The 24145-nt window shown below is 37.2% G+C and overlaps 2 pseudogenes; both read left to right on the forward strand.

The window, feature by feature from the left end:
• Positions 1-6453: 6453 nt before the first annotated feature.
• LOC149215089 (uncharacterized) lies at positions 6454-10079 on the forward strand (annotated as a pseudogene).
• Positions 10080-12589: 2510 nt separating this feature from the next.
• Positions 12590-23908, forward strand: LOC149215090 (L-gulonolactone oxidase 2-like; annotated as a pseudogene).
• The last annotated feature ends 237 nt before the right edge of the window (positions 23909-24145 follow it).

The raw sequence follows: 24145 nt of genomic DNA on the forward strand, positions 1-24145 counted from the left end.
TCGTTATTACTGGATTCTAGCTTCGACAAACTTTCAGGATGAAAGGATGAATACTGTGGAGTTTATATTTTTCAAGGAGGTTTTCTTCACTTTCAAATTCACTCAACAGAAGGCTATAGTCAGTTTCTATTAAAGTATTGAGATCTTTTCCATGAGATCTCTTTCTAGTGTCTATTCTATATATTTTTCCACTTCGTGTTGTTCTAGTTTTTCCTTCAGATCTTCTCCCAAATATAAGTAATCTAATAATCTGATTTCATTCATAGAACTCATTATTCACACAAAATCATCTTAATCTAGAGTTTCATAGATCTCAAGTACTTACCTCGCAGTCCTTTGAAAATATTTCATTGTGCTTCATTGTATGACACAATTGATTCTACCGCGAACTCAATAATAAATTCTCAATCACCGTAGCTATCCAACAAATGTTAAGGCTAGGAAATTCAATATCGATCTAGGCAATCCTCCATGCCAATGACTGATCACAACTAATAAACCACATGTATGTCCCATGCATGCCAAAACTAGTGAAGAAATCATACATGCAACTCAGTACCTGCAACAAAACCTCATGTAGTTGTTGTTGTCGATGCCTTCTTACGCTTTACTACTCTTCCTTTGCTTTCTTGCTCCAAGAATCCAAGTATGCCACACCCTCCAATAGTGCTCCAAGAAAACTCTAAGTATCCAAGAGTATGGGAGAGAGAGAATAATGAGAGAGCTCCAACAATGAACTAACAAAAGGTTATCAACTGATCCTTAGAAGTCTTTTTATGAATGAGGCCTCTATTTTCTTCATTTTCCATTATTTTCCTTCATTTTCCTCCTCACATGCAACCTGTGATCTTTCACCTCCATTCTATCCTAATTTCCATTATTTTCATAGATAAATGTGCCAAAAATGTCATTTTTCCTTTCCAAAGCCTTAGTCATTGCCTTTTCCAATTTCATTAGCCATAAACAACCAAATAAACACCCCCCTAGGATGTCTTTCCCAACATTCAATGTGGAATAGGTGGCGCATTCATCCATGGTTATTGTATTTAACTTTTATTACATGGAATTTTCACTAGGGTTGTTACAGAATCCTCCCCCTTAGGGGACACCATCCTCAGTGTTCTCAGCAACCTTCTGAAAGAAGACATACTGCTCATGGAGATTTATAACACAACTCGGTATGGTATTTGCATCCATACACATGTGTACATATAGCAACATCATCAATATATATATATATATATATATATATATATATATATATATATATATATATATATATATATATATATATATATATATATATATATATATATATATATATATATATATATATACACCCAAAACATATGACAAATCATATACAAAAACATATATCAAAACATATACTAAGCACCATATCTAAGCATATATCAAAACATCATATAGCATATATCAACCATCATAAACCATATATCAAACTATCATATAAGATATACCAAACCACCATAAAAAAATACCAAACCACCATAAGAAAATAACAACCCACCATAAGAAAATACCAAGCCACCATAAACAAATACCAAACCACCATATCTATTTGATTTTCCTCAATTGACAAACAAGGAAGGATACATGGCCCGCATCTGATTTTCCATCTCCCATGTAGCTTCATCGGGCCCAAATTGCTTCCATTGCACTTTAACTTGCTCAATTGCTCGATTCCAGAGCATGAGCACCTTTTTCTTCAATATACACTAAGGAACTGGCTAGAATCCTCCATTTGGTTCCATCTACAATACAGACAATTCAATCACATGATTAGCATCTTTAACATACTTCTTAGGAAATGAGACATGGAAAACAACATGGACTTTCACTGTTGGACACAGTGCAAGTTGATAGGATACTGGCCCAATCCTCTCAATGATATTGAAGGGTCCACAAAACCATGGTGCCAGCTTGGCATATGATCCAATCTGCAAGGACATCTTATTTGGTTTAATTTGCAAGTACACATGTTCCCCAACCTAGACCTCTTAGAACAAACTATTCATATCTGCATAATTCTTCTACATATACTATGTTGCCTTGAGATTATCCTTGGTCACCTACATCTCCTCTTCCATGTCTGCCAACATATCTGGTCCAAGCAATACCCTACTAACCGGATCACTCCAACTAACGGGAGTGTTAAAAGTATGCCCATACAATTCCTCAAAAGGAATCATCCTCAATAACTCCTGATAGTTGTGGTTGTATGCAAACTCGACCAAAGGGAGATACTCTTCCGACTTTCGTTGCTGATGCATCACATACATCCTCAACATGTCCTCTAAAATCCTGTTGACCCTCTCTATATGTCCATCTGTGTTATGAGGCTCATCAATAGGTTAATTATATGGGCCTTAATACCACTCTCCAGCTTATTAAAATCAACTTTTCTCACATTTCTTTACATATTTTATTATATTTTGCTTAGTGAGAAGGCTAAAGGTGTGATGTTATGTCATGTGGCCTATTGTGCATTAATTGTAGGATTTGGAGTTGTTTTGGGCTAATTTAAGTGAAACAGGGATTTTAAGAGATTGGGTATCCCTCCTTAACTCCTCAATCACTTGAATATGCCTCCACCATATCTCATCAACAACGAGTTTATTGTCAACCAAGTTAGTGATAGTTGAAGACAAGTAAATCTCAAGTTTGGGAGCCAAGCCTCCTTAATTTTAAGGAAATTGTTGGTAGCTTCAGTTGTATAAATAAGAAGTCCTAGGGCCTCATCAGGATTCGACTTTTTATTATAGCCAAGAGGCAATTTCAAGCTTAAGATATTGTGAATGTTATTCTCATGTTATTTTTGACATTTTGGTGATAATGAAAAGGGTTTCTTTGATCTAGTACTGATTTGACTCAGAGGGTTGAAGCTCTTGGGTTAATGCCCAACCCTAGCAGTAGAGGTTCCTCTTTTTCTACATGTATCCTTAGATTAGAATCATAAATTAGTTGTTGAAGTTATCTCTGTTTCATTTAATTTACAAGTCTTTGCATGATTGGTTAGTTTTGCTTCCCTTAGTTGGGGAAGTAGATCAATGTTATGGTAGTGAAAGAAAAGACTTCAGAAAATATTGTGACAATGGCCTCATCCTCATCTCCCTCATGGGATCATGGTTTGAGGGCCCCACTCTCACAACACGAAAAACAGATTTATCTTTTGGTTATTACATAGCTTAGGATTTCTTATTGAGTAGATCATTGTTAATGATTTCTTAGAAGCACCTGCAATTATCATTTTGGTTTCTTAATTTTGTTGTAGATTAGAAAGCATTCCATTCCATAGATTTGATCCATTAGCCATCAATAAATCAATTTCTCAAATTCAACTCATATTTTCCACATTTACATAAAGTTGTGCATAAATGAAGAAATGAATATGTGTTGTTGTAGGATTTGTTGATCTACAGGGAGGAACTCATTCCACCAGCCTCATCTAAGTCTTCTCCACCTCTCGCCAAATCCTACCAATCACCAATTCAGATTTCTATTTTGTAGCCACCGTGGACAACCACCTTGAGAAAATCCAACCATCCTAAAGAGTTGGGTTGATCCTTGGGTATTGTGCACCTTCCTCATACCTTATTCCACCATCATACACCTTCACAACACTTCCTTTCACCTTCCCTACCTTCCTATAACTTTCCGCTAAGTTTCATTTAGTAAATCGGGACATCTTGTAGTAACTACAGGAAATCCTGGAGAAAGTACAGGAAACCCTGTAACAACTTGTTTTAGACTATTTTGGGCAAAAATGATTATCAGAGCCTAGGGTAGGCCTTAAAATTGACCTCCATACCCCTCAATTCCATTTTTGACCAGTTTTCCCATACCTTCCTCCCCTACAAAAGATAAACTTGTTTAGCTTAACATTTACATTTCTAAATTGAAAACCAAAAGACTATTTCTGCAATATTTAGCTATTGCATGCATACATCAATCTTAGAAATGTAAGGATCATTTCCATGCCACTTATTCAAGATAACGAGATGATAGAATGCAAGGTTAAATTAGGTCTCTTCTGCAAGTAATGTGTGTTAATTCCTAGCTAGGTAATTTCATGTCATTTCATAGCACTTTCTATTCATCACTTTCATTTCCTTAATATAGGCTAGCATTTAATTTTTGCATTAAAGATAACTTTACATTCACTGTCAGTAACCAACCTCCTTCTAGTCAATAGAAGACCGGTTTGAAAAACCCTAGTGGTCTATTGCCCCAATTGAGAAGTGACAAGAGTATATTAATGCATATGTTGTGCATATAGCACTGTCACCTCCAAGTTTGTATGAACCCCAGGTTCATAAAGTAAATTTGGTCACCCTAGGAGTTGTAGCATCCTTGCTGTAATACTGGGGCTTATCATTGTATGCGGATAATAAGTTGTGTTGAAATCAAAATCGGTGCCCAAACTTGCAAACAACTCCTTCCAAAACCTGGAAGTAAATTTCACATCCTTGTTTGATACAATATTCTTTGGAACACTGTGTAGTCTAACCACATCTCTGATGAATACTAGTGCTACATGACTAGCTGAGAATCTAGACTTCACTGGAATAAAATGTGAAACCTTTGTCAACCTGTCCATAATGAGCACGATGGAATCATGCTACTTCATTTTCTTAGGAAACCTTGTAATGAAGTCCATGGAAATGACCTCCCATTTCCACTCTGGAATCATGATCGGTTGTAGTAGTCCACCTAGATGTTTGCGCTCTTCTTTCACTCACTAACAGTCGAAACATCTCGCTACAAACTTTGCTACATCCTCCTCAGATTTAGCCAATATTAATACCTCTTCATTGTTGTGAGTGTCTTCTGATAACCTGGGTGACCTGAATATGGTTTGGCATGAAACTCCCTCAATATCAACTTCTTGAGCTCACTGGTATCCAGTACTTATATCCTGTCTCGAAACCTAACCAATCCATATGTTGTAAGACAATAGTCCATGCCCTGTGTACCTACACTTGTACCTATACTTGTACCTATACTACCACTTGTACCTATACCACTACATGTACTTGTACTTGCACCTATACCTCTACATGTACCATAACCTTTACCTGTACCTATACTATCACCCTGCCGCAACCTATGCACAATCTCCATATACCTTACACCCTACTTTCATGCCTACAAGATCCTATCTTGTAAGTCTATCCCATAGGAGCTCATAGCTGCCTACCTGTATCCATCTAATAAGAGCATCTTCCACCCTATTTTCCTTAGCTTTGATGTACTTGATCTCAAAATCAAACTTGTTGATCGTGGCCAACCATCTAGCCTTCCTGGAATTCAGATTCGTTTGGTCAAAAAAATACCTCAACCCAATGTGATCACTCATAAGCACAAACCACTTGCCAAGAAGATACTACCTCCACCTCTTCAGTGCATGTATAATCACTGCCAACTTGAGATCATGTGTGGGATAGTTCTTCTCGTGCTCATTTATTTTCCATGACTCATAGCATACTACCTGTCCATCCTGCATAAGGACTCCACCAAGCCCTCTCTTGCAAGCATCTGTGCATATCACAAACTCTTTATCTGGATCTGTAATTTGTAGTATTAGTGCATGCGGAAACAACTGCTTAAGCTGCACAAAGCTAGCCTCACACTTCTCACTCCATTCAAACTTCTTACCTTTTCTTTGCAAAGATGTGATAGGATAAGCAATATGCAAGAAGTTCCTGATGAACCTCTTATAGTAACCTACCAAACCAATGAAGGATCTCACCTCGTCCATATTCTTAGGAGCTGCCCACTATGCTAGAGTCGGTCCCATCAGCCCTCCGTCAGCGATCAAAAGTTCTCTTTTACATTTCATTTTTTACGTGTCTCGCTCGATTCACTCAGTTACATTCCGCTAGGGACATGCCATTATCTAACGGAAAGGTCTTGTCAGTCATTTCCCCTCATGCTTTGTACCTATTGGTTTAGGTCTGTTTGTTGAATCAATTTTGAAATCATTCATAGTCCTGTTTTGGCCTCTTGTCAGCAAAGAGTTATTTAAGGTTTTTAGGTCTTTTAGGGTCTAGGGTTTAGTTAATTTAGTCCTCAAAGTGTCTAATAAAGCCAGCAGGCCATGAAGATGTTCCTAATAAGTTTTCATTCCATAATTTTCATCACCAATAATGCTGAGAATGATTCTTCTTCAAAACTCTGTTTTGAAGAAGAAATCGTTAAAATTGTTTTTTGTAATAAATATGTAATTGTTAAGGCTTTTTAAGTTCTACAGATCTCCAGGCCCAGCCCTGGTCACCTTTGTTGAAATTCCAGCCATCTATTCCTGCAAAGCAGACAAAGAAGTTCATCATAAAATCATAAAGGAAGCCAAACAGAGTTAGTGCAGAAAGTATCCGGAAATGGATGGGTGATTGTTTTGGCTATTAGAAATGTTGCAAAATATGTAGCAACGCCATGGCTGCTCCTTCGCTTTCTACTCCGTTTCATCCTTATGTGTACCAGAGTCCCAGGTAGCGGTAATACCATTCCAGATATTGGGTGGAGAAGCTCAGACACTGCAGATTATGTTAAAACCACATGAGACAGTCATTACCAAGCCTGGTATGATGTGCTATATGTCTGGATCTATTCAAATGGAAAACATATTGCCTCCAGAGAATGGAGGCGGTATATGGCAATGGTTTTTTGGGAAGAATTTTGCAACCACTGCATTTGTGAATTCTGGCTCCCAAGATGGTTTTGTTGGAGTGGCAGCACCGTCTCTTGCAAGAATACTTCTGATTGATCTGGTCACTTTTGGTGGAGAAATTATTTGTCAGCCAGATGCATACCTCTGTTCACTTAATGATGTGACAATGTCAACTACGGTGAATAGGAGGGCGCGTCCTGGAGTTTTGGTGGCGAGGGAATTTTGAGACAGAAACTGGTTGGATGCGGCCTTGCTTTTATAGCTGCAAGAGGGTTTGTTGTACAGAAAAATTTGGCACCTAGAGAAGTACTAGTTGTTGATGCAGCATGTGTTGTTGCTGTGTCAAGAACTATAGATTCCCACATCAAATATACAGGTCCTGGTATTGTTTTCATCCAAAGTTTACCATTTCATCGCCTTTCTCAAAGAATAGCACGTGCAGTTACGTCTCCAAATGTCCGTGACAATCCACGATTCTTTATTCAAATTGGTATATTCAAATCTGTCATCCCTGCAAAATTTGATACAAAGTTTCATCATTCAAATTCAAAAGTCAGAGGAAACATTACAAAAATGGGTTTGAGTTGTGTGCGCGGCGCATTGGTAGTAGGCGCGACGCACATAGGTTGCGCGATGCACTGGGCACATTTCCACAGTGTTTTTCTCCACTGGCGTGGCGCATACAGTGAGCGTGGCGCGTACTTGCGTATAAAACCAAAGAAGATCTCCTTACGGATTAGATCATGTGCCAAGCTAGCAACACAATTTTTTGGACCCTTCAGTATCAATGAGAGGATTGGGCTAGTAGCTTATCGACTTGCACTGCCTCCGACAGTGAAATTCCATGATATTTTCCATGTTTCATTACTTAAGAAGTATGTTAAATATGTTGAGCATGTGATTGATTTGTCTATATTGCAGGTGGAACCAAATGGAGAATTCTAGTCGGAGCCTCAATGTATATTGCAGAAAAATGTGCTCATGTTCTGGAACCAAGAAATTGAGAAAATTAAGGTGTAAAGGAAGCACTTTGGGACCAATGAAACTACATGGGAGATGGCGGATCAGATGCGGGCTATGTATCCTTCCTTGTTTGTAGGTTGAGGCAAAGCAATTTTTCTATGGTGTTTTGGTATATGTTTTATTTAATGTTTTGGTGAAATTTCTATATGTACATATGTATATAGTTGTAAATATTGCCATGATATATGCTATAAATCTCCAATAAGAGGTATGGGTGTCATGTCATTATGATGTTATGTTGTTATGTTTTCATGTTGGTTTTATTCTAAGAAGGATGATCATTGTAAATACTACATTGAGCTAAGTCATAAAACTCCATCAACAATATATTTTTCTTATAGTAGTCTTGTGGTTATAGGTGTTGTTGAACACCGAGGACAATGTTCCCCCAAGGCGGGGGGGGGGGGTTCTGTAATAGCGCTCATGAAAATTCCATCTAATAAAAGTTAATAAAAGAAAAATAATAACCATGGTTGATGGGACACTTATTCCAAGTTTAATGTTCTACAAAAATCCTAGTGATGGGGATCACTTGTGATTGGTTAATGGCTAAGGAAATTGGAAAAGGAAATGGCCAAGGCTTTGGAAAGGAAAAATGGAATTTTTGGTACATTTATTTATGAAAATAATGGAAATTAGGAGAAAAGGGAGGTGAAATGTCACACGTTGCATGTGAGGAGGAAATTGAATGAAAATAATGGAAAATGAAGAAAATAGAGGCATCATTCATAAAAATGCTTTTGAGGATCAATTAGTAATCTTTTAAAAGTTCACCTTTGGAGCTTTCTCATTATTCTCTCTCTCTCATACTCTTGGATACTTAGATTTTTCTTGGAGCACTCTTGGAGGGTGTGGCATACCTGGATTTTTGGAGCAAGAAGGCAAAGGAAGAGTAGGAAAATGCAACAGGACATCGTGATCAACAACTACAATGATATTTTCTTGCAGGTACCAAGTTGCATGTATGTTTTCCTCACTAATTTTGGCATGCACTGCATATGCATGTGGATTATTAGACATGATGTGTCATTGGAATGGAGGATTGCCTGGATTGATATTGGATTGCCTAGCCTTTCCATTTCCTAGATAGCCATGCAGATTGTGCAGTTATTTTCCTTGTTTTGTTTTGGTTGGTTCTCATCTTTCCTTAGCTTGGGTTGAGTTACTAGTTCTTGGAGCATTGGTTGGAAAAATGCTCTAAAGCCATGTAACAACTTGGGTTGAGTTACTAGTCCCCTAGCCTTGGTTGGACAAATGCTCTGGAGCCCTTGGTGGGTTGAGTTACTAGTTCTGCAGCCTTGGTTGGACAAACACTCTGTAACCCAGCGACAATTGTGAGCTGAGTTACTAGTCCTGGAGCCTTGGTTGGAACAAACGATCTCAAGCCCTGGATGGCTAGGATAGAGACTAATCTGATGATAGTTTTGGTGATGTCCGACCGTGAGGTGGAATCATTATTTGATGGGTTGAGGTGGATGGCCTATGGAAGTCCTGGATGGTTTTGAATTGATTTGTTTTATGAGATCCCACATTCATGCTTGGAATATGGCATGAGGGTGAATGGATAAAGAGAGATTTGGCTTAGCCATTTTATGGTTGGGTGTAAAGTGGAAGTCCCATCCCAGGTTTGAATTTTCGATCATCAATATGAGGTTATTTCTTCTTGTATTTATATGATTATTATATTGGTTATATGTGGTTTATATGGTTGTGATTTCATTGGTATTTCTGCTACTATTATGTTGGTTATGTATATGTATTATGACAGTAGCTATGTATGGCTCTCATCATGTTTCTGCTGGTAAATGAATTAACAATGTATCTATGACTTAATGGATGAAATGGTAGTTGATGTGTTGAGGCATCAATGTTTCTTAGCGATCCTCAGCTAAGTATGAGACCCCTATGCTCATATCTGTTATTTACACCTATAGATTACATATTCGTGATATGTTTGACGAGATGTCTGTCATGCCTAGTGGGGGTCTAGTAAAGGTATTATTCAAGTGATTGCATTTATACTATCATTTCCTAGTTAATTTACTATTCTGAAGATGGCATTCAATTCTCGGACAGTGACCTAAGCTCTGGGCCTGAGAAACTGAATCAAATCCCAGGGATGTTGGCACAACACTGCGCAGAATAGTTCCTGGATGCTGTCTTACAATCCTGTGAGAGCGTCGAGAGTTTCCTATACACTGGCATGCCCATAGCATGAGAGCATCGAGAGGTTAAGTAGTAAAAAATCTCAGTGGGACCTAGGAGCTGGTTGGCAGAAAGGTTGGATTGGTTCTTGAGGGTCCTAATGCTGATGATGAATGTCTGTATGGTGTGTTTCCAGTGGTTCGACTTCCTTAATGTGACTTAGTAGGTCGAATCATATCATAGTGGCCTCTCGTCGCATGTTTACCTCGGCTGGTTGGTTTCTTAGGTAGATGTGGGAGGAGGGTGTTACAATTCCTCCAATGTTCCACAATCATTTTAGGCAAGGATGAACATTCATGCTGCAACAACATAATATTTAGCACATGGGAGAAATCCATTTTCAGCTCCAAGATGCGTTGAGAAGTGAATTATGGTTCCTTATGGTTTTGTTCTAATACATTTAGACTCCTTTTCTTTAACGAACTCCCTTGTATTTCTATTTATATCTCTTGGTTCCAAGGTTTCTACTCTATATTTTTCTGGGCTCTTCAACATGTCGTCTAGTTTTTCCTGCCTCGACATGACCTTTGTTCAACTAGCGATCATGTTGTTGAGTACTCTTAAGGCCTTCTCTCTCAGCCATAATTGCATCCTATATCTTTGTCAAACACATCTTCTATGGTAGTATGTGTAATCATCCACCTTATGACATGTTTAACTGTGTCCAACCTCTAGCTTTTACCTTGGGTGATCTCAACCTCAAATCTAGTTTGTCACCTATCAATTGGCTCTCGGTATGTATGCCCTTTCAATGAGGTTGAAGAAAGGGAGGCACTATGTGTTTCCAAGAGCAAGGTGACTCTCTTTCCCGATAGAGGGTAAAGAGCTCTACTCAAAGTTATAGCGAGCGTATTCTTAAGTTGATTCAAGCATAAATCAAGCAGGTGGAAAGGCAAAATACAGAGGAGCGACATTGTTTGACTAATACATAGGTGCTAGCTAAAATTGTTGATTGGATTCCATATACGAGCCATTTCCAAGGATGATGCAACTAGTATATGGATACTATGGACATCTATTATGTATATTGTGGTCATTTAATGGCACTTAAGCTCTTTCTTTGTAGGATACTACTAGAGAGGAATGAGGAAAAAGAGAAAATTCCAATGGAAGCTCATTTGGTCATCCCCTAGAGTAAGGTACCCCTTCTAGTGGAAGCTTATGATTCTGGTGAGTCTAAATGATGATTTATGTGCACTTTAATCTTTTCAATTGTCTTCCTATATTTTTTATTGTCCAATTAGATAATGACTCTAGTAACCTTGTACTCACTATAGTTAAAAAAAATGCTAAAGTGAATTTTTTATATTAACTTTGTTAATTTTCCCATGACCAGCCTCGTTTTATGTTTTTTTTGAAAATCTAGAGGGAAAAAAATATTTAAGAAAAATTATAATATTAAAAAAAAATAACAATTAAAATCAAAATTAAGAATTATTTACAAAATAAACTCAAATCAAATCTGTTATAAATAATGAACAATGAGAATTAATTGCAAGTTTACATCCCAAAAAATAAAGAAAAATACATATTTATTACGTTTAATAATATAATTTGCCTATTAAAGTGATTAGTTAAAGTTCTAGATGTTCATATTTAGGAATCCATAGAATACAGTAAAAGCAGCTCAATTATGGACCGACCTTAATTGCAATCGTCAATATCGTATTTTCTTGTGTGGAAAATGTCTTAAGCACTTTGTTGTCGAGGTATAATGGATTGTTTCAGCCGTAACACCTTGATAGGTTACATCATAGAGTATTTTTGTGGATGACTTTCAATAATTATTGCATGATAGAGCATTTTTGTGGTGACTTTTCAATAAGTATTACATGATAGAGTATTTTTGTGGATGGCTTTTCAGCGAGTATTACATCATAGAGTATTCCATATCATAGAGTATTACATCATAGAGCACCCTGATCACAACTCGTAGGTTTGGCTTGGTCTTTTCAGTCATGTTGCAGAAAGAGTGAGTATTTTACGTACAGCCCAAGTAAAATCTTTTGCTGCGGGTCCAGTCAAGCTCTCTTTTCAACATGGATTAACCAGAACACGAAAAGGGTATATGGACTTCATAGATTTACGTTCTTATACATTCTAACATTTTTCCATTGTTTCTTCCATTCGTTCTGCATCTTTATTTTCATTACAGATTTTTCTAAGGAGTTATGTTTTTATTGCACATTGCCTTCTTAGTGCATAGCCTAGAGATCGTTCATCTTATAAGTATCGTGAATCATAGAAACAGCCAACCTCACGATCCCATACATGTTCCGTGATCTACCATTGTTACGTGTTTCGCTAATATTCTGATGACGAAATTCTGGCTTGTGACACAGAAATTAATGAATATATCAAATGAATTCTTCTATCAACTGCAACCGAAGACAATGTTAGAGGATGAATTTTTGAAAATTTATTAATTATGACGGAGAATTGGTTAAAATACTGCAATTTCGTGTTGTGAGTAGAATCAGATATGAAAAGGTCGTTGAACGGTGGAATTCTATACGTTTTATCAACCCACTCCATTTTTATTAAAATAATCTCGCTGAAAATTACTCACGCACGCAACTCAATTATATGAAGGATCGTTTAGAATTATGTTCCTACATTATATATGGAAGCCATTCCCACTCTGTTCATGCTGTTTATATAATTCGTTGTCTGCACTCTCGCGTTGCTATTCTTTTAAATGGCGTTTCAAGCAATTATTGTGTTTTTTCTGTTAGGGTTTGTGAAATGTAGCCCGCCGGGTCCCGTTGTGGAATGTTCTAACGAGTTGAAGAACTGCACAGTTTCGAATGCTTATGGATCATTTCCCGATCGAAGTATCTGCAAGGCTGCCGAAGTTGTGTATCCTTCTACGGAAGATGAACTTCTGGCTTCGGTTGCGGTGGCCGTTCGGAACAACCAAAAAATGAGAGTTGTGACGCGTTACTCGCACAGTATTCCCAAGCTTGTATGCCCTGGTGGAGAGTCAGGTCTCATAATCAGCACTCGCGACCTGGATCGTGTTGTCTCTGTCGACAAGCCCGGGATGACAATGACGTTTGAGAGTGGCATAACCCTAGAGAATCTCATTGACGCTGCTGCAAGAGAAGGGCTTGCTTTGCCTCATTCGCCTTACTGGTTAGGTGTAACTCTTGGGGGAATGCTAGGCACCGGGTCTCACGGCAGTTCGCTGTTTGGCAAGGGAAGTGCGGTTCATGAATATGTTGTGGGGATGCGATTAGTAGTCCCTGCTTCCCATGGCGAGGGATATGCAAAAGTTGTGGACATCACTGAGGCAGATGAAGATCTCAATGCAGCTAAAGTTTCACTTGGTGTTCTTGGAGTTATTTCCCAGGTAGTGATGCCTTATTCCCTTAATGAAAGGATATATTTTATTTTACAACGTTTGGAATTCATCAGACAAATCTTAATTACGCACGTCCATATCTTTAGAAAATAATTAAGATTTATTGTGATTATGATAGCTGTTCAGATAATTGATTGATCTTTAGAGAACGATTAAGATTTATTGGGCCAGTTATGTAAGAATTATTTTTGAGGAGTGAGGTTGAATTTAGCTTACTTATGTCCTTATTCGAGAATTTTGGAACTGGCCATGGAATTAAGGTCAACGTGTCAAATATTAGCGCTAAATGAAAAAAAATGTCATTTCCCTATTCTTTATATATCGCTTTGAATTAAAATTAAAAATTTGGTATACATATATCAATCTAATTTTTTTTTGAACATTGAGGATATGTCTATCAATTCTCTTGGTCAACCAGAGTTTCTTTCTTTGATTCCGATAGAACTCGCACATATATATTCCTAAATAATTTCTGAGGGTATTGTATATGTATGACATTCTGAAATTTTATTTTATTAGTGTTAGGTTTTTCATGGAAGTAATCAACTAATTTATGAGGATATTGTATGTGGATGACATTCTGAAATTTTTGCAAGAATAACTTAGGCGTAAATCACATGTAGACAAACATTTGTCGACGTGTTTCGAACTAACTAGTGTGGTTCATCTTCAGGACAAGTTGAAGAAACAGATCCAGCTTAGCATGATAAATAGTCTGAGCAGAGTCTCCAATGGCTAGATTGACTAACGGATAATTTTGACCTTAGGAGCCACCTCAAATTATTATTTATTAATTTAATATTATTTTTATTTTTATTATTATTTTTCTATGGAAATAAGTTAAATTAGGTAAAAAGAGAAAAATAATAATAATAATAAAAATAATATTAAATTAATAAATAATAATTTGACCTGGCTCCTAAGGTCAAAATTAGCCGTTAGTCAGTCTAGCCGTTGGAGACTCTGCTCAGACTATTTATCATGCTAAGTTGGATCTGTTTCTTCAACTTGTCCTGACGATGAACCACACTAGTTGGTTCAAAACGTGTCGACTACATGTGATTTACGCCTAAGTTATTCTTGCAAATATTATGAATCACAGAAGCCTCAATTCAACTATTCTGAAATTTTATCAACTAATTTATGAGGATATTGTATGTGGACGACATTCTGAAATTTTATTAGTGTCAGGTTTTTCAGTACATCAAAAATTGTAGGTAGTAATAAACTTTCAAACTCTGAGGTGGTGGTTAGTTTTTTATTGTTAGTAATAGTTAGTAATTTTTGGGTAGTGTAATAAATATTTAAATTTTTATTTTCAACTTGAGGTGGTGGTTGGTTCTATATTGCTAGTGATAGTTAGTTACATATTTTTAAGTGTTTGGTAGTCAATTCCATATTTTAAATATCGTTGTTGGTCGATCCCATGTTCCCAAGGTGACAATTAGTCCATTTAATGTCATGTTCCAAATGTGACTATTGGTCAATCCCATATTTTAACGGTAGCCGTTAGTCTACTTAATTGATGGGCAATGAGGTGACTCTGACAAATGCCTCTGACGCCCTGTAAAAACAACTCAGAGAAAAAACTTAATCATAACTTTGGTGACTGTGACAAATACTCATCATAAGTCTATTCCACCGGTTTTTTAGATTTTTTAATATTTTTGAAATTTGATTGACCCATCACTCAAACAGTTGACTTCGCTGTGAGTAACTCTATTGCAGGTTTTTTTAATATTTAAAAAAGGTTTTTTAATATTTAAAAAATCTGAATAACACATCAGTGAGGTTAAAAATTAAACAGTTTAGTTAGTTGTAATTGTATCTTCAAAATATTCCAAAATCTGCCATCAATTCAAAATTGCCCTATGTAACCTCCTCAGAACCACCAAGAGCTCCTTTCACTACGTCTGTGGTGGTAGAAAGATCTGATAATGTCATGCGTGAGAAAATCCAGACAAGTATGAACTTCGTCGTATTTTTCATTAAGGGACAGAATGTTGGAAATTTATGATAATTCCATAATGGACAGACAAAAAAAAAAGCTCTGTTTTAACACTGTTTTTTTTTAAAACTCAGAAAATTGAAAATCGTTTGCTGGAAACGGTGTTTCAGCAACACAGTTTGGTGTTGCAGCAACGTAGTTTGGTGTTGCAGCAACGGTGAAACTGGTGTTTCAGCAACACAAAAAAAATATTTTCTGAAAACTGAATTTCAACAGTGCACAACAAAAGGGAAATTGTATTCATTTACAATACTTCCTCTAACAGAGGGATTTCTACAAGACTACTTTAAAGACAGTTCAAAACTTTAAAAAAACTTCACGCTGTAAATAGAAATTACATTACTGTGTCTGTACTGCTGTACATTACAGAAAACAAAATACTCTGTCTCCTCTGAAAAATCAACACGTTGTTTTTCACTGCTGTGTCTGCACTTTGCACTGCTGTGTCTGCACTCCTGTGCATCTACAAAACACTCTGTTTCTGCTCAGAATTAACATTGCTATAACACTCTGTTTCTGCTCAAAATTAACACTGCTGTAACACTCTGTTTCTTTCTTGAAACATTTTACACTACTGTGTGTAAATTTCATTCATACATACACGCTGCTGTGTACATCAAAAAAAACTTCTGCACTGTTGTGCATTACAAAGAGAACTCTGTCTCTGTTCAAAAGAAGATTAACACACTGCTGTGTCTCACATTACATTTTTATGTTCAACAAAAACTGAACTTCACATTTTTCCTTTTGCCGTAAAAACAAAACTACACCTGTGAATTAAAATAAAATAAAATTAAAATCTTACCTACATTTACCAACCACAGCAATAAATTACCATCATTCCGTGAGTGACCACCATTCCGTAATAAATTGCTGTGTAATGGCTGATTCAGGAAAGGACTGGAGCTGCGACTGTTTAATGGCAGATTGATCAATGCAGAGGTATGGCTGTTGATTCACCAGTATAGGGGTATGGCAAAGGACTGGCCCTGCAGTTGAAAATAATATTTCAACACTCCCCTTTAGTTTCAACTTCTGGTTTATCAATCATACCTAGACATTTCCTCAAAAACTCAAAACTTTTCTGTCCCAAAGGCTTGGTTAGAATGTCTGCAACCTGCTCCTGAGTTTTACAATGTACTAAGACAATTTCTCCATTATTTACCAACTCTCTGATATAATGAAACCTTGTGTCAATGTGTTTCATTCTCTTATGAAACACAGAATTTTTGGATAATGCAATAGCAGAACTGTTGTCACAATAAATCACAGTTCCTTTTGCCTGCTCTTGGCCTAAGCTCCTTAACATCCTTCTCATCCAAACTGCTTGACATGCTGCTGTTGTAGTTGCCATGCACTTTGCTTCTGCTGTGGACAAAGCCACAATTGGCTTTTTCTTGGAAGCCCATGAAATAGCTCCTGAACTCATGTGAAAAACATAACCAGATGTGCTTTTCCGGTCATCTACACTTCCAGCCCAATCACTGTCAGTGTATCCAACTAAATCTGAACATTCTGAGACAGTATATAAAATCCCAAACCTTTTAGTACCTTTAACATACCTCAGAATCCTTTTTGTTGCCTGCCAATGTGCTTCTTTTGGTCTCTCCATGAATCTGGAAATTAGACTAACAGCATACATTATGTCTGGCCTAGTTGCAGTCAAATACATGAGGCTACCTACTATGCTCTTGTATAGACTAGGATCAAAATCCTTGCTGCTGTCCTCTTTGCTGAGTTTTAATCCCATTACTGTGGGAGTGATTGCTGCCTTGCACTCTTGCATGTGGAATTTTTCCAACACTTCATTTACATATCTTGCTTGAGAGATAAAAATTCCATTTTCATTTTGATCTACTTCTATTCCTAAGAAGTATCTCAGCAAACCTATGTCAGTCATCTCAAATTCTTTTTTCATGACTGATTTAAAATTTTCAATGAGGTAGTCATCATTACTTGTAAAAATCACATCATCAACATACAACACTACAATTAAAATCTTACCATCCTTTTCTTTGATGTAGATGGTGGGTTCTCCCTCACATTTGTCAAATTCATTTTCCAGTAGATAGGAATCTATCCTACTATATCATGCTCTTGGTGCTTGCTTCAGCCCATAAAGAGCTTTCTTCAATCTGCACACTTTGTGCGCTTGGTATTTCTTCACATAGCCTAGAAGTTGTTCAATGTAAACCTCTTCCATTACCACTCCATTTAGGAATGCTGACTTCACGTCCATTTGGTAAACTTTCCACTTGTTTTGTGCTGCTATGGACAACACTGCTCTCACGGTTTCCATTCTAGCAACCGGTGCGAAAGTTTCCTCATAATCTCTCCCATACTGCTGTTTGTATCCTTTGACAACCAGCCTTGCCTTGTGTCTTTCTATTTTGCCTTCAGCATTACTCTTGGTCTTGTAAACCCATTTAACTCCAATGACTTCTTTTCCCTTTGGTAGGTCAACTAAATCCCATGTTTTGTTTCTTTCTATGGCATTAATCTCCTCATCCATAGCTTCTATCCATTTCCTATCCTTAATTGCATCTTCGAAATGAATAGGGTCTTCAACATGACAATATAAAGCAAATAAAGAATTCATACCTTCATTTGTTGCTTCTTGTTCATAAATGTCATTTAAATTTCTAAACTTCTTACCTCTTTCATTTGGTGTATAAGTGCTTGAAGAAGCACTTGAATTTCCTCCTTGTGGTGTGCTTGGAGAAGCACTTTCATTTCTTCTCAAGGGTGTCTCTTGCTGTTCTGTTGTTGGCGCTGCTGTTTGGGGATGTGTTTCAGCCAACTCCTCATCATCATCATCATGAGACAAACAGTTTTTAACATTAACTGTTTTCTCTATGCTTCCATCCCAAGCTTCCTCCTCAATAAATTGAACATCTCTGCTCACAAAAAACTTCTTGGTGGATGGGATATACAACCTGTAAGCTTTGGATTCCTCACTGTATCCAATGAAAATACATTTCTCCCCTTTGCTATCCAACTTTCTCCTTAGCTGATCCGGAATGTGTGCATAGGCCACACATCCAAAAAATTTCATGTGGGTGACTCCTTGCTTTCTCCCACTCCATGCTTCTTCTGGCACTTTGTTCATCACTGCTTTTGTAGGACACCTATTCAAAATATATACTGCACAGTGTACAGCTTCAGCCCAATAATCATTTGGCAAATGCTTTGCCTTCAACATGCTCCTCGCCATATCCATGATTGTTCTGTTTTTCCTTTCAGCAACTCCATTTTGCTGCGGGGTATAGCTGGCTGTAAATTGCTTGTGAATTCCATTTTCTCTGCAAAACTGCAAGAATTCTTTGGAGATATACTCACCTCCTCTGTCTGTTCTCAAAACTTTGATACGCAGCCCACTCTGATTTTCCACAAGTGCTTTGAAATTTCGGAATTTTTCAAACACTTCACTTTTGTTCTTCAGGAAATAAACCCAAGTCTTTCTAGTAAAGTCATCAATAAATGTTAGAAAATATTGACTACCTGCAAGTGATGGAGCTTGCATCGGTCCACATAAATCTGAGTGGACAATTTCTAAGGGTGTCTTTGCCCTTATGCTTTTCCTGGTTGGAAAACTTTCTCTGTGTTGTTTCCCCAATATGCAGCCTTCACAAAGGCTGTCCGGTTTCTCTATCAATGGTAATCCTCTTACCATTCCCTTTTTACTTAATAAATTAAGACCTCCAAAGTTGAGATGTCCAAATCTCAAATGCCACAACCAATTTTCATCCTTTTGGCATGCTTTGGAAAGCCTCTTGTGTCACTGCTGCAATTTCTTCTTTATTTTTCAAATCTGCTCTTATTCTAAGAGGGAACATTCTGTTCCTTGTCATCTTCACTTTAGCAATGCATCGGTTGCTGGGTGCTCTATCCATGATGGTGCATACATCATTCTCAAAGAAAACATTGTACCCCTTATGGACAAGCTGTCTAATACTCAAGAGGTTACACCTCATTCCAGGAACATAATAGACATCTGCTATGGTTTTTCTTTCTTCTTTCTTTGTAAATATTTTAACTTCTCCTTTTCCCATAACAGAGATTTTGCTACCAGTCCCAAGTGTAACTTGTGATTTCACACTTTGATTTAAAGCAGAAAACATGGCTAAGTTTCCTGTCATATGGTTACTAAAACCGGGATTTAGAAACCATATATCTTCACTGTTTGTTTCAGCCATATTACAAGCTAACAATACATTATCTTGGCTGATATTTTCTCTAGTAATATTTGCATTAGATCTATTGTTCATATCATGCTGCTTCTTCTTACATTCACTGGCATAGTGCCCATATTTTTTTACAATAATAACATTGGAGATTGGATTTTTCATACCTTTGTCCTTGAGCATGATGTTGTCCACTTTGTTGGTTGCTACCATGGCCTTGGTTCTGATTTGGATTGTCGCCTCTTCCTTGAGGATTTGCTGGGCTGTTCCTTCCACCTCTGTTTTGACTTCTGCCTCTTCCTCTCTTGTTTCCTCTACCTTGACCTCTTCCTCTTCTAAAGGACATCTGGGTCTTGAAGGCTTGCTCTAGAGATGAGTTTTCGTTTCTACTCAGCCTCTGCTCATGTGTTATCAGTGATGCATGGAGTTCATCAACTGAAAAATTTGAGAGATCCTTTGTCTCTTCTATGGTGGTGACAATCACATCAAACCTTGAGGGTAGGACCCTCAATATTTTCTCCACAATCCTCCTTTCTTCAAGAGTTTTTCCATGAGACCTTATCTGTGTGATCAATCCAATTGCTTGTGTGAAGAATGAGTCAATATTGTCTGACTCCTCCATGCGCAGATTCTCAAAATCTTTCCTCAACAACTGTACTTTTGTTGTTTTCATTCTCTCCATGCCTTGATAGGTTGTCTTGAGAGTTTGCCATGCTCCTCTGGATGTCTTGGCCGCTGCTATCCTTGGAAACACACTCTCATGCACTGCTTGATATAAGAATACAAGGGCTTTTGAATCCTTCTTCTTATTGCTCTTCAACAGCTCTTTTTCTGCCTGAGTTAATCCATTAAACTCTTCTTCATTTGCTGGCTCTTCAAATCCATATTCAACAAATTCCCATAAATCTTGTGAGGCAAATACAGCCTTCATGGTTATGGCCCAATAGTCATAGTTTTTCCCATTGAACTGTGGGAGCTGGGTATTAAACATACCCACGCTGGTGCTGGCCATTCTTTCAATACTTGACTGTGTAAAAAAAAATCACTGACTGTCTTCACTCTGCTGGTGAAGCTGCTACAACAATAAACCCTTCCTTCAGCTTCTTTGACACTTCAAAGAGCCTGGACTAGCTCTGATACCATGTTGGAAATTTATGATAATTCCATAACGGATAGCCAAAAAAAAAAAATGCTCTGTTTTAACACTCTGTTTTTTTTTTTAAACTCAGAAAACTGAAAATCGTTTGCTGGAAACGGTGTTTCAGCAACACAGTTTGGTGTTGCAGCAACGTAGTTTGGTGATGCAGCAACGGTGAAACTGGTGTTTCAACAACACAATTTTTTTTTTATTTTTTATTTTTGAAAACTGAATTTCAACAATGCACAACAAAAGGGAAGTTGTATTCATTTACAATACTTCATCTAATAAAGAGATTTCTACAAGACTACTTTAAAGACAGTTCAAAACTTAAAAGAAACTTCATGCTGTAAACAGAAATTACATTACTGTGTCTATACTGCTGTACATTACAGAAAACAAAATACTTTGTCTCCTCTTAAAAAATCAACACGCTATTTTTCACTGTTGTGTCTGCACTTTGCACTGCTCTGTGTGCACTCCTGTGCATCTACAAAACACTCTGTTTCTGCTCAGAATTAACATTGCTGTAACACTCTGTTTCTGCTCAGAATTGACACTGCTGTAACACTCTGTTTCTTTCTTGAAACATTTTACACTGCTGTGTGTAAATTTCATTCATACATACACGCTGCTGTGTACATCAAAAAAAACTTCTGCACTGCTGTGCATTACAAAGAGAACTCTGTTCAAAAGAAAATTAACACACTGCTGTGTCTCACATTACATTTTCATGTTCAACAAAAACTGAACTTCACATTTTTCTTTTTGCCCTAAAAACAAAACTACACTTGTGAATTAAAAAAAAAAATTAAAATTCTACCTACATTTACCAACCACAGCAATAAATTACCATCATTCCGTGAATGACCACTATTCCGTAGTAAATTGTTGTGTAATCGCTGATTCAGGAAAGCACTGGAGCTGCGGCTGTTTAATGGCAGATTTATCAATGCAAAGGTATGGCTGTTGATTCATCAGTGCAGGGGTATAGCAAAGGACTGGCCCTACAGTTGAAAATAATATTTCAACACAAAAACCATGAAATTCCTAAACTAATCCATCGTGCCGAGGGATACAATTTTAAGTATTTCCCGGCCATGGAAACCGCAATCCAAAAAAGTTGAGGTCAAGATGATGCAAACAAAGGGAACCAGATGATCCAGAGTACACAGCGTGCCAACCTTCCTCTCGTATTATGGCACTGGAATTCATGCGAATGAAAAAATTAAGCAAATAAACCAATCACGGGCGAGATTGAAAAGCTTTGTCGTCGTTAAGCACAGGGTCCTTAACACTGATCCAAAAGCATCTAAGTTGATAAGCGGACTTGAAACGTACGCTGATCCACGACAGGCCCGCATTTGACATGTGTTTCTAGAGGAGACGTCCTCCCACCTGAATTCCTATTTCAACATCGGTCACTACCATCTTCTTCTTACTAACTTTTAGAGAGGGTTTTCAAGAGTAGGAAGACTTCGTTCAAGTAACTTTTATCATCAAACTACTCATAACTAATTTCATATTTATATGACATTTTTTTAATTACTAATCCATTTAATTAAAATAAAATAATAAAAAACCATCACGACACTTAATATAAATTTAAACTTTTAATTAACTATTATTAAAAATAAAATAAAATCTATAAAATCACTTAATAATTATTAATTAAATTAAAATTTTAACAATCTTATTCTAAAATAAACATAACTAAAACGTCTTTTTTATCTTAATTAACCTTACTTTTATCCATTAAACTTCTTGATATCTTTTTAAAAAATATTTTTTATATTAATTAACTTTACTAAGCTAGCTTTCTAAAATATTTTGGAATCATATAAATATCTCAACATCTCATTTTGTTGGTCAAATTCAAAACTATTCTCAAAATTAAAAATAAAAGTGAGTTAAAATTTCCTTCACATCACATTAAAAATAAAAAATAAAAGTGAATTTGAATTTCCTTTACATCAAATAAGAGTTAAATAAGAATAGTAACGGTTATTCCAGTGTATATGTTCTATAATATTCTTCCTCTAATTTCGATAGAGAATCAAGCATAGAGCTTCTCCGGCCCCGTACTAACGTTAGGGCTTTCTGCCCGTGTTGTGCAGGTAACCCTCCAACTGCAACCTTTGTTCAAGCGATCCGTAACAAACATTCAGAGTGATGACTTCAACCTTGAAAGCAGGATATTGCTGTTTGGCCTGGAGCATGAGTTCGCAGATGTTGCGTGGTACCCTGCGCAGAGAAAAGCCGTTTACAGAGTGGACGATCGAGTCCCTGTTAATACGCCTGGGGATGGATTCAATGACTTCATAGGGTTTCGCCCTACTTCCACACTTCTTCTAGCTATTCTGAGGGAAGCAGGTAACATAATCCAACATGGATACTCACAGAAATTGATACACATGCAGATATCAATATCACCTATAGTTGATATAATCAAATTAACTCTTCTCAAATTTTCTTGCAGAGGAGGTTGAAGAACTGGCTAATAACGCTGAGGGCAAATGCGTTCTATCACAGTTTCAGGCTTCTATCATTTTTGGAATCGGCACAGGACTGGAGAACATGGATTCCTTGTTTTTGGGATATCCAGTGATTGGTTATCAGAACAAACTGCAATCTGCTGGTTCGTGTCTTAGTAGCCCGGAGGACGGACTTGAGACAACATGTGGATGGGATCCTCGAATCAAAGGCTTATTCTACTTTCAGAATGGATTCAGCGTGGGCCTCTCGAAGATCCAGCAATTTCTTCTCGACATAAAAAAAACTTCGTGACTTGATTCCCAGCAGCCTGTGTGGAATTGAACTGTACTATGGTATTCTGATGCGATATGTGAAAGCTTCAAGCGCTTATTTGGGAAATCAAGAAGATGCAGTAGACATCGATATTACTTACTATCGAGCCCATGATATCAACACTCCCCGACTGTACGAAGATGTGCTGGAGGAAATTGAGCAAATGGCTCTAGTGAAGTATGGAGCTCTGCCACACTGGGGAAAGAACCGAAACATTGCGTTCGATGCAGTGATGAAAAAATATAACAAATACGAGGCGTTTCTAGCAGCCAAAAACAAATACGATCCTAAGGGACTTTTCTCCAGTGAGTGGACTGATGGTGTTCTGGGAGTAGGAAAGGAGGGAGTGATTATAAAGAAAAATGGATGCGCTCTTGAAGGACTGTGCGTGTGCTCAGAGGATGCGCATTGTTCTCCTCACAAAGGTTACTTCTGCAGACCTGGCAGGGTGTACACAGAAGCACGTGTTTGCAGACGAGAGGGAACTTGATACCAGTGTTTCTGGTATTACATAAAGATATTTTATTGATTCATTCTGATTTCATAACAGTGTAAATTGTGCTATTTTCTGTAAACTATACCGTTGATTCTTTTATACGGTGCCATCGATACTTTCAGATTTTTACACTTTCATAGTTCCTGTAATGATAGTAACTAATTGATGGATGTTTAGATAGTTAATTGATTTTTAGATGATGAAGATTTATTGTTGTTAGAATGGATGTTT

Source organism: Pinus tabuliformis, chromosome 1_1 (genome assembly GCF_031772625.1).
Source record: "Pinus tabuliformis cultivar Carrire ecotype Pingquan chromosome 1_1, CPIR1, whole genome shotgun sequence".
Taxonomy (NCBI): Eukaryota; Viridiplantae; Streptophyta; class Pinopsida; order Pinales; family Pinaceae; genus Pinus; species Pinus tabuliformis.